The sequence below is a fragment of the Terrapene carolina genome, unplaced genomic scaffold (assembly GCF_002925995.2).
Source record: "Terrapene carolina triunguis isolate 2854851 unplaced genomic scaffold, T_m_triunguis-2.0 Scaffold66, whole genome shotgun sequence".
NCBI lineage: Eukaryota > Metazoa > Chordata > Testudines > Emydidae > Terrapene > Terrapene triunguis.
Genome location: NW_020664417.1, coordinates 63,705,162 through 63,715,851, shown reverse-complemented (window position 1 = coordinate 63,715,851; position 10,690 = coordinate 63,705,162). Strand labels below are relative to the sequence as shown.

General features: G+C 39.2%; 1 protein-coding gene across 1 annotated transcript in view; it reads right to left on the bottom strand.

Annotated features, from left to right (window-relative positions):
- Positions 1-10,690, bottom strand: part of ARAP2 (ArfGAP with RhoGAP domain, ankyrin repeat and PH domain 2) — a 195,639-nt gene that overhangs the window by 27,940 nt on the left and 157,009 nt on the right. The window lies entirely within an intron of this gene.

Below are 10,690 nucleotides of genomic sequence, written 5' to 3'. Positions count from 1 at the left end.
GTGTGTGTGTGTGTGTGTGTGTGTGTGTGTGTGTGTGTGTGTGTGTGAGAGAGAGAGAAAATTTGTGGCTTTTTAAAAATCCAAACCACTGTCAAAAATTTTCACTGCCAAAAATTGTGTGTTGTGTCAATTCAGTTATGTTTTTGAAAAACTGATTAAAAAGTGCTTTAAAAAAATGGAAAAAGGAAAATAGGTATATCTCAAACCCTGTGCAAGGGAAACAACTTTAAATGTTTGACATTTTTGCAAGTATCTTTTATTTATTTAACCTGTTCTACTCATTTCAGGTAGGTCGAATGTCAGCTGGCAATGACTTTTGGTCACTAATGTCTAGGCTAAATTTGAATGAAACTGCTAAATAAATTCCATCGGGACTGATATTTTCTAAGTAAAAAGCAATTACAAAAAATGCCAGTGGGTTGAGGAGAGATGTAAAGTGGGAATCTAGAATGTAACTCTATAGGTGCTACAGGCTGCCACAGCAACAAATTTGAATTTGGGGGAGCAAGACAACAGTGAACATTGTGGCTAGTCATGTTTAGATGAACAAAGGGTACTCTGCCTTTTATCTGGAAACTACTGTGAAAGCACTGTACAGCAAACCTAGATTCCTGTGACTGGGACACTGCTGGAGTTGGCATTCCTTTTTAAAGTTACTGCCACAAGACTCACTGAAAGGATACAGAAGCCAGCAGCTTATGGGTGACCAGTAGTTAAAGCAGATTGCCAAGAAGGAAGGGGAGTAATCAGGGAGACTATGGGCAACAGTGCTCCCTCATTCCCTCCTTCACACTTCAGCCCCTGTAGGGAGTCATATCCTGGTAACAACAGCTAATAATTCCATTATCCTCAAATACCACCACTCTATAAACTGAGTCAAGTTTTTGCAGTTATTTTTCTTCTGTTTAATTTACACATTTCTTAGATGCTTTTAGTTATTTAAAAAACGTGTCTGCTCTTGTTTACCACCTGTAGAACTATACTGTTAATGTTTTTAGTGGAAAAAACAATTATGTTATATGTTTTTACATTGTTGACTTGTTTTCAATAAAATTTTGATTTATGTTTTGCAAAGTTGATACACAAATTGCAACTTATCAAGAAGTGACACAGAATAATATAGCTGTAAAATATAAGGGGAAAGGACATAATATTTGAAATAAATTCTCAAAAAAGTTTTAAGCAAATCATACATGAAAGGTAATCAGGAATACAGCAAAGAGAACTAATTCATATGTAGGTAACATTTAGTTACAAAGATGGTGATACTTAAAGAACAATGCCTCACAGCAAATTACACAGTTAATTATATTTGGGAACTAGTGATTCCTACATTATATCATGATCAGAATCATCTAATTCTTCTATATGCATGCATTCCTTTGTACAAGTAATCATGATATCAAAGTATGACACAAAATGTAAAAATTTGGTATTACAACTGATAAGCCAGAATTAGGAACCTACTTGTAATATTGAAGGAGGCAGTAAAATGCATGGTCCAATACAGTTTCTAATAATATAGAGAAATTACTGCACCATTACATTTCTTCAACATTCCCCAGTAATCCCAAAATTACTATAATTTCCTAATTTTGCAATATTTTTAGTAACTCAGTCATGTGACAAGGAAATGTCTATCTTTTATTAATATTTCAACAGGAGCTTTCATACTGTATATTTGTCTCTCATACTCACTGCTTATAAGACTATTTTTACATTAAAATGAGTCAAGTTTGGCATACCTGATCCAAGACATTAAAACATACTAAAAAAACCTGGAATTGTTGGTAAAACAGAAGCTAATGGGTACTTATGTTGGATTGTTAGGAAGAGAAAATAATTTACCATCTTAATATGTAACAATCAGTGCTGTTATACATATGGGGGAATGTGATGGGGAGTGCAGAAAAATGGAATTCCTCATTTTTGCCTCTTGTCTGTATATGTTGCAGCAGTGCTTGTAACTATACAGTGTTCAATGTCTGTTCTCTTCTTTATGTTCCTTTTTTTTTTAAGGGTCCTTTAAAAATTTATATCATATATTAATAAATGAGGAAAATTGTTTCCATAAGTAAAACCTTCAAACTAATTAATATTGCCTGTCTAATTTATTTATATATATATATATATATATATATATATACACACACACACATACATACATATATACATACACACACACACCCCTCTACCTCGATATAACGCTGTCCTTGGGAGCCAAAAAATCTTACCGCGTTATACGTGAAACCGCGTTATATTGAACTTGCTTTGATCCACCGGAGTGCGCAGCCCCCCCGAGCACTGCTTTACCACGTTATATCCAAATTCGTGTTATATCGGGTCGCGTTATATCGAGGTAGCTGTGTATATATACACACACAGCACACACACATATATACATATACACACACTAGGGCTGTCAAGCGATTAAAAAAATTAATCACGATTAATTGTGCTGTTAAACAATAACAGAATACCATTTATTTAAATATTTGTAGGTATTTTCTATATTTTCAAATATATTGATTTCAATTACAGCACAGAATAAAGCATCCCTGAGGTAAAATCTACTCTCCCTTCCAAACAAGGGCTCACTCCGCTGAATGGAGCCCACCTAGCTCAGTAAAAGGAGGCGAGCCTCGCGAGCCCAGTATCAGAAAGAACCCTTCCAGAAGCAGCAGCAAGACACCTTCCCCACCCTCCTCTTGCACAAGTTATTGCTTGCTCCTCCCCATTGTCACCCCCGTCCTCCCACGCCCTCCTCCTGCACAAGTCACTGCTTACTTCCCCCTTCTCCCCTGTCCTCCCCCAACACTGAATGCTTGTTTGTCTGAGCGATTGGCTGTGCTTGTTTGTCTGAGCGATTGGCTGAACAAAAAGTAAGACTGAGTGGACTTGTAGGCTCTAAAGTTTTAGATTGTTTTATTCTTAAGTGCAGTTATTCTTTTATACATAATTCTACATTTGTAAGTTAAACTTCTGTGATAAAAGAGATTGCATTACAGTACTTCAATGAGGTGAATTGAAGTTTCTTTTTTACAGTGAAAATGTTTGTAATCAAAAATAAAGTGAGCACTGTACACTTTGTATTCTGTGTTGTAACTGAAATCAATATATTTGAAAACGTAGAAAACATCCAAAAATATTTAAATAAATGGTATTCTATTTTTTAATCGCTTGACAACTATACACACACACGCACACGCACTCTGTAATTGGGTCTACATGGATGGACTTCAGGCTTATGTGAATCTCCATCAACTTCACTGGGGCGAAGTGTGAGTATATAAGGGTTCAGGAACTGGACCTTGGCTGGGGGTGCGGGCTTTGGTGGGGCCAGAAATGAAGGGTTCCGGGTGCGGGGGGGGGAGGGGGAGGGTGAGGACTCCAGCTGAGGGTGCAGGTTCTGCGGTGGAGCTGGGGATGAAGTGTTTGGGGTGCAGGAGGGGGCTCTGGCCTGGAGCCACGGGGTTTGGAGTGTGGGAGGGGGTGCGGGCTCCGTTTGGGGATGTGGGCTCTGGGGTAGGGCCAAGGATGAGGCGTTTGGGGTGCAGGAGGGGTCTGGGGGTAAGTGGTTGGGATGTTGGGGGGGTGGGCTCTGGGAGGGGACTCCAGGCTGCAACTCCCAGGAAGCAGCCACAAGGTCCCTGCGGCCCCCTCGATGCATGGGTGGCCAGGGAGGCTCTGTGCACTCTCCTCACACCCACAGGCTCCGTCCCCACAACTCCCATTGGTTGCAGTTCCTGGCCAATGGGAGCTGTGGAGCTGGCCATCGGGGCGGGGGCAATGTGCAGAGCCTCCCTGGCTGCCCATGCATCTAGGGGCTGCAGGGACCTGGCGGCTGCTTCCGGAAGCCACACTGCACTACACATTGCACTAGGGCAGGCAAGGAGTCTGCCTTACTCCTGGTCCCACAATGCACCACCAACCGGACTTTTAATGGCCCAGTCGGCAGTGCCGACCGGAGTCGCCAGAGTCCCTTTTCAACTGGGCATTCTGGTCGAAAACCAGGCACCTGGCAACCCTAGGAATAAACAGGAATTCAGTCCTCACTCTTCCAATCCAAATGGAATTGACAAATTATTACAATTATATTCATAACATTGGGATTCAACAATAACTTAAATCCCCTCACCCATCAGCTCAAATTGAGAGAAAATAAAGTCACAATTATATTAATAATAAATAATAGGAATCATAGGACTCGAAGGGACCTCAAGAGGTCATCTAGTCCAGTCCTTGCACTTAAGGCAGGAGGTGACTATCTAACCTGCTCTTTAAAATCTCCAATGACAGAGATTCCACAACCTCCCTAGGCAATTTATTCCAGTGCTTAACCACCCTGACAGTTAGGAAGTTTTTCCTAATGTCCAACATAAACCGCCCTTGCTGCAATTTAAGCCCATTGCTTCTTGTCCTGTCCTCAGAGGTCAACAAGAACAATTTTTCTTCTTCTCCTTGTAACAACCTTTTATGTACTTGGAAACTTATGTCCTCCTTCAGTCTTCTCTTCTCCAGACTAAACAAACCCATTTTCCCCCCCAATCTTCCCTCAAAGATCATGTTTTCTAGACCTTTAATAATTTTTGTTGCTCTTCTCTGGACTCTCTCCAATTTGTCCACATCTTTCCTGAAATGTGGTGCCCAGAACTGAACACAATACTCCAGTTGAGTCCTAATCAGCAGAGAGTAGAGTGGAAGAAATTACTTCTCGTGTCTTGCTTACAATACTCCTGCTAATACATCCCAGAATGATGTTTGCATGTTTTGTAACAGCATTACACTGTTGACCCATATTTAGCTTGTGATTCACTATGACCCCCAGATCCATTTCCCCAGTACTCCTTCCTAGACAGTCATTTCCCATTTTCTATGTGTGCAACTGATTGTTCCTTCTTAAGTGGAGTACTTTGCATTTGCCCTTATTGAATTTCATCTTATTTACTTCAGACCAGTTTGTCCAGATCATTTTGAATTTTAATCCTATCCTCCAAACCACTTGCAACTCCTCCCAGCTTGGCATTGTCTACAAACTTTATAAGTGTACTCTCTACACCATTATCTAAATCTTTGAATATAGAGGATACCCAACTCCCTCCATAGCAAGAGGATTTAAATTAATGGTCACAACTGTTTCATGATCATAACTTAACCACAAAAGATAGATAGATATTAGGTCGCTCGTCTGCTGTGACTACTGCCTATCACCAATCCAAGTAAACAATGAGACAATATTGTACTCCTTTTCTGCCTGTATCCACTTATTGTCTCTTGTCTTATACTTAGATTGTAGGCTCCTTGGGGCAGGGATCATCTTTTTGTTCTGTGTTTGTACAGCATCTAACACCATGAGGTCCTAGTCCATGACTATTGCTCCTAGGCACAAAAGTAATACAAACAATAAATCATAATAATCAGGATTATTTCTTTGTTCTGAAGTTTGTCTTTAAACTGATAAAACCACTTGTTCTAAAATCAGTAACCCTCTTGTCATAACAAACCTGTCAAAATCTCTCTCTCAGTTCTACCAACTGATTGACACATGGAGCTTTATATCCAAATCTTAAGGGAAATTGCTTCAATTCTGTACCACATAATTTATCCTTGAACTGACTATTTTCTATATTCTTTGCCTGCCACTAATTGGGTGTCTGATGCTGAAATTAAACCTAAAATAATTTCAGTTTTTGTCTTAATATGGGAAATTCTCCTTTTAGAGGAAGAAATAAAGACTTATTAAATACAAGTGAGCCTTACTGATTATCTTGTCATAAAAAAAAAAAATACTTACAGCACACACTTGGGTTTTCCTCCTTGCTACTTGAAAGACCTGGATTATCTCTTGTTACAGACCTCATCCTTCTGCTGTCTAAATTTATTAGACATGCTAACAGAGAAGGAAAAACTAATGGTCACCAAGGACATTACTATATATCCATAATTAAAAACTCTGGTGGGTTCCATGTATAAAAATCTGAAGACATTATACAGACATTTGCTTCTTTCTGTTAAAAAAAACTTTGCCAAACTCATGACCAAAGGTAGGAGGTGTTTTTTTTTTTATATAAACACCATCGGTCTTTATAGTCTGAACAAATGAAAATTCTGAATGGCCCAAACAAGCAAAGAAGATATAAAGGAGGCTAGTCATCACAAAAAAGAAAATTAAATGATAAAGCCTCCATATCAAATGATTTTGGCACATATTAATAAACATAACTTTTAAATTAACCTCTTTCAAATGTATCAAGCAGTTTTTGATAAGTAATTTCCTGGATCTTTCAATACTATCAATTTCTATTACATATAAAAAATGCTGTATCTAAAAACCTTACCCCTCTCTTTGGTAAATGCAGACTTTTGGTGACATGGCTAAAAAAACCTCTTCCTGAATCTAATATACCATAAACAGAGAGGGCTCAGCAAAAGTGGAAAGTCAAAAGAGTCTTATGAATAACTTGAGTGCCAAACACACTGAGCTGAAATTAATTTTAGTTTTATAGATGCCAGAAAAGGCATTTGAGAGAGTCATGGAATTGTTTTTTTGAATCCCTGTGACGAAAAGCATCCGGGTATTCATACCCTATGCGCCACTGTAATAATCTTTGTACAAAATCTGCCTTGAGAGGTACCATCACTAATGATTTATTAGTTTTCAAATGGTACCTCATATATATACACATGCATATTTACATGTAAGTGGTAAACAGGATTCTCAATACAGCAGGAGGAGGAGATGGCAGAAAACGGAACAATTTATATTTTAGCAAACACAAGTGGGGAAAGGAAGAACATGGAACCTCCTTCATCACCAGACTCCATGTCACCTTCCTCACTTTTTGGAAAAACTTTGCTTGAGAAGTAACCTTCAGAAGAATCCACTTCAAAGGTTCACTGGAATATAAAAGAAAGGGGCAGAAAATCCCAGTTCTCTCTTTCACCTAAGACAACAAAAGCATCATCACCTCTGGCCCTCTCCAACCAAACAAAGGGTCAGTTGGACTAGATGACCTCTTGAGGTCCCTTCCAACCCTGATATTCTATGATTCTATCTTACCGAAAGACTGTAGGTGAGAAAGGCCAATTTAAATGATGCCTTGCTAGATTAAATTTTAGACTTTTAGATGCGTGTTTTCACTTTAATTTGCTTGTAATCATTTCTAACTTTATCCCTTATACTTGAATTCACTTGAAATCCTACCTTGTTTTGTTAATAAACATTTGATTTTTAGTGTAATCCAGTGCAATGTTAAAAATTAACTGTTTGGTAACTGCAGTTAAATTAATAAACTGCTGAATATTGATTCCTTATGGGGGCAAGGGATCTTAATAACCGAACTGTCCAGGAGAGGGCTGGACTTTGCAGAACACACGTTTTGGGGGGAAAATCTGGGACTCAGAGTGGGTTGGGGTCACTCTGTTAATAGTAACCAAGAACTCTGGAAGCCTGAGTGTGACTGGTGTGTTGCTGGCAAGCTGCAGGGGTCAGAGCTACTGGACCAGGGTTGTCATTATACAGACACTCAGGATGTGACTTGCATGCTGGTAGGCTGTTTACGAGAGACCCAGGTTGGCAGCTACAGCAACAAAGCATCATGAGGCACCCAAGGTTACAGCGGTGACAAACTTTCACTGATCTGGACTGCACCCCATTGCCAAGCCCTTTGCATATTTGCTGTTGTTGGTAACTTTGCACAATGGATCCAAATTCTAAGTTCTGCTCCCAAAGGACTTGTCTCAGTTAATAACTAAAATTCCCCTGGTTTGGTTATTTGGGAAAAGATACTAAGCCCACTCTTCATTTTATTTTTGTTCTACAGAACTAGTGGCTGTATATTTTCCCCTGTTTAATGGTGCCTAGGTGAGAAGCCACTCACATGATTTTTCTATATGCTGCTTTCCACCCTCCTCTTTATTTTTAGTCCAAACCAATTTTCAATTTATAAGTGTAGGATTCATTACTATAACCTTTGTTAGAAGAAGTGGGGAACCTTCTCTGCCATGAATCACACTCACATTAGGGAAACTCTTTGAAGATGTACAAGTATGCTATTTTTGTTGGCTTTTTAAAGGGAACTAAATTGACTTAAGTTCTCAACATTTCAGAACCATTATTTATACTCCCATGTCCATATTATTTAGTGCTGATGGTAAATCAAAGTTTCATCAGACCAATTATAACCAATTGCCAAAGAAATGGAAATGAAGTTTAGCCAAGCTACAGCATTAAGGGCAATTAACAGAGTCAATTACAAGGTCTGAACTATGCTAGGAACGTCATTGCTACAAATGCCAAAAATAAGGCACACAGTACAGAAACTCCAAATAAAAAAATGGAATCCCTCCTTGAGTACAAAGTGGTTGAAAGAAATTTGAGCCAGATGAAGATGAAACACTGGGTGCTTGATCAGGCCACACCAGAAAATAAAACAGATTCAGTAATAATGTTAATGTTAAAGTGAAGGCTTCAACTTTATTAACTGTAAGTGGAGAAGAAGGGAGCAAGAGAAAAGAAGACATATGCCCACTGAAAATACCTGGCATTTATTTGGGCCCAACACAAATAAATGGCCTCATGCCAAATATCAAATAGTTAGGGTTGCCCCCCACCCTTCAGCATAATTGCTAGGATCTAATCCATAACCATGAATGAAAGTACACATGAATGATACGTCAATCTGCATAGACATAAGGTCTCTCCTCCCTCTAGGCTAATGGATCCCACCAGTTATCTCCTCCTTCCCTGCCCAGGAACAATCTCCCTGCACATTCTGGGTAGGAAAGCCGCAGAGAAGCCAAGCCAGCCCCTCCCTTCTGCACTCCTCTCAGGATTCCACAGGGTGGCTTTCCCTTGCTGGTCTAATCAAGGATGACTACGAGCCGCCAATGTGATATGGCCGTGAAAAAAGCTGATGCAGTCTTGGGATGCATCAGGCGGGTATTTCCAGTAGAAATAAGGAGATGTTAGTACCGTTATACAAGGCACTGGTGAGACCTTATCTGGAATACTGTGTGCAGTTCTGGTCTCCCATGTTTAAGAAGGATGAATTCAAACTGGAACAGGTTCAGAGAAGGGCTACTAGGATGATCCACTAGAATGGAAAACCTGTCATATGAAAAGAGACTCAAAGAGCTTGGCTTATTTAGCCTAACCAAAAGAAGGCCAAGGGGAGATATGATTGCTCTCTATAAATATATCAGAGGAATAAATACCAGGGAGGGAGAGGAATTATTTAAGCTCAGTACCAATGTGTACACAAGAACAAATGGATATAAACTGGACATCAGGAAATTTAGACTTGAAATTAGACGAAAGTTTCTAACCATCAGAGGAGTGAAGTTCTGGAACAGCCTTCCAAGGAGAGTAGTGGGGGCAAAAGACATATCTGGCTTCAAGACTAAGCTTGATAAGCTTATGGAGGGGATGGTATAATGGGATAGCCTAATTTTGGCAATTAATTCATCTTTGACTACTAGTGGTAAATATGCCCAATGGCTTGTGATGGGGTGGGATGTGAGTTACTACAGAGAATTCTTTCCTGGGTGTCTGGCTGGTGAGTCTTGCCCACATGCTCAGGGTTTAGCTGATCGCCATATTTGGGGTCAGGAAGGAATTTTCTTCCAGGGCAAATTGGCAGAAGCCCTGGGGGTTTTTCGCCTTCCTCTGCAGCGTGGGGCACAGGTCACTTGCTGGAAGATTCTCTGCACCTTGAAGTCTTTAAACCATGATTTGAGGACTTCAATGGCTCAGGCACAGGTTTCATACAGGAGTGGGTAGGTGAGATTCTGTGGCCTGCAGGAGGTCAGACTAGATGATCATAATGGTCCCTTCTGACCTTAAAGTCTATGATTCTATGAAATATTCCTCCCTTCCTTGCAAAGGGACATTGGGGGATGAATCAGAACCATTAGCAAAAGGATAGTACCTGGGCTCCCAAAATTTGTTTTTGTAATTTACCAATATGTATACATGGATTTACACATAATATTAGAAACAGAAGTGTTATGTGTGTAAATGGCTACAGTGCATAAACATCAACACACATTCCACATTTAAGAAGTTTTAAACCCCTTCAAATTGTTAATTAAAATATATACTTTTTTATTTGCCAATATTTTAATTACTATTTGTTTTATGGCAGTTAATATTTACACATTTAAAGAGAAATGTTAGCTTCTCTCTACTGCTTTTATTGCTAATGTTTCTAGTAAAAATTAAGAATTACAATGAGACTTGTTAAAACTCTTGCAAAATGAAACTTCTTTAAAGCAGTGTTTATTTTTAACATCCTAGTGCTTAACTTCTTTACTTTTATTAAAATAAAACCTAGTTACAGTTGATTTTGCTTGTATCATTGACTCTGCTTCATTATTAAGACAAGGCAAGAAAACCATAGAAATATTCCTTAGCATTTTTCAGTTTTTACAATGAACAGCAAAACGTGAACATTTCTGAAATGGTGCCTGTTGTGCTGGTAACAAATTGACATTAAATCAAGTTTGATTTACTTTCATTATTTCCTTTTTAGATCCCAACGTTAAGGTGTATCGGATGTAATGAATGTAGCAGTAATGCTGGAGTTGGTAAAAAGCAACAGAGGGTCCTGTGGCACCTTTGAGACTAACAGAAGTATTGGGAGCATAAGCTTTCGTGGGTAAGAACCTCACTTCTTCACTTGCATCTGAA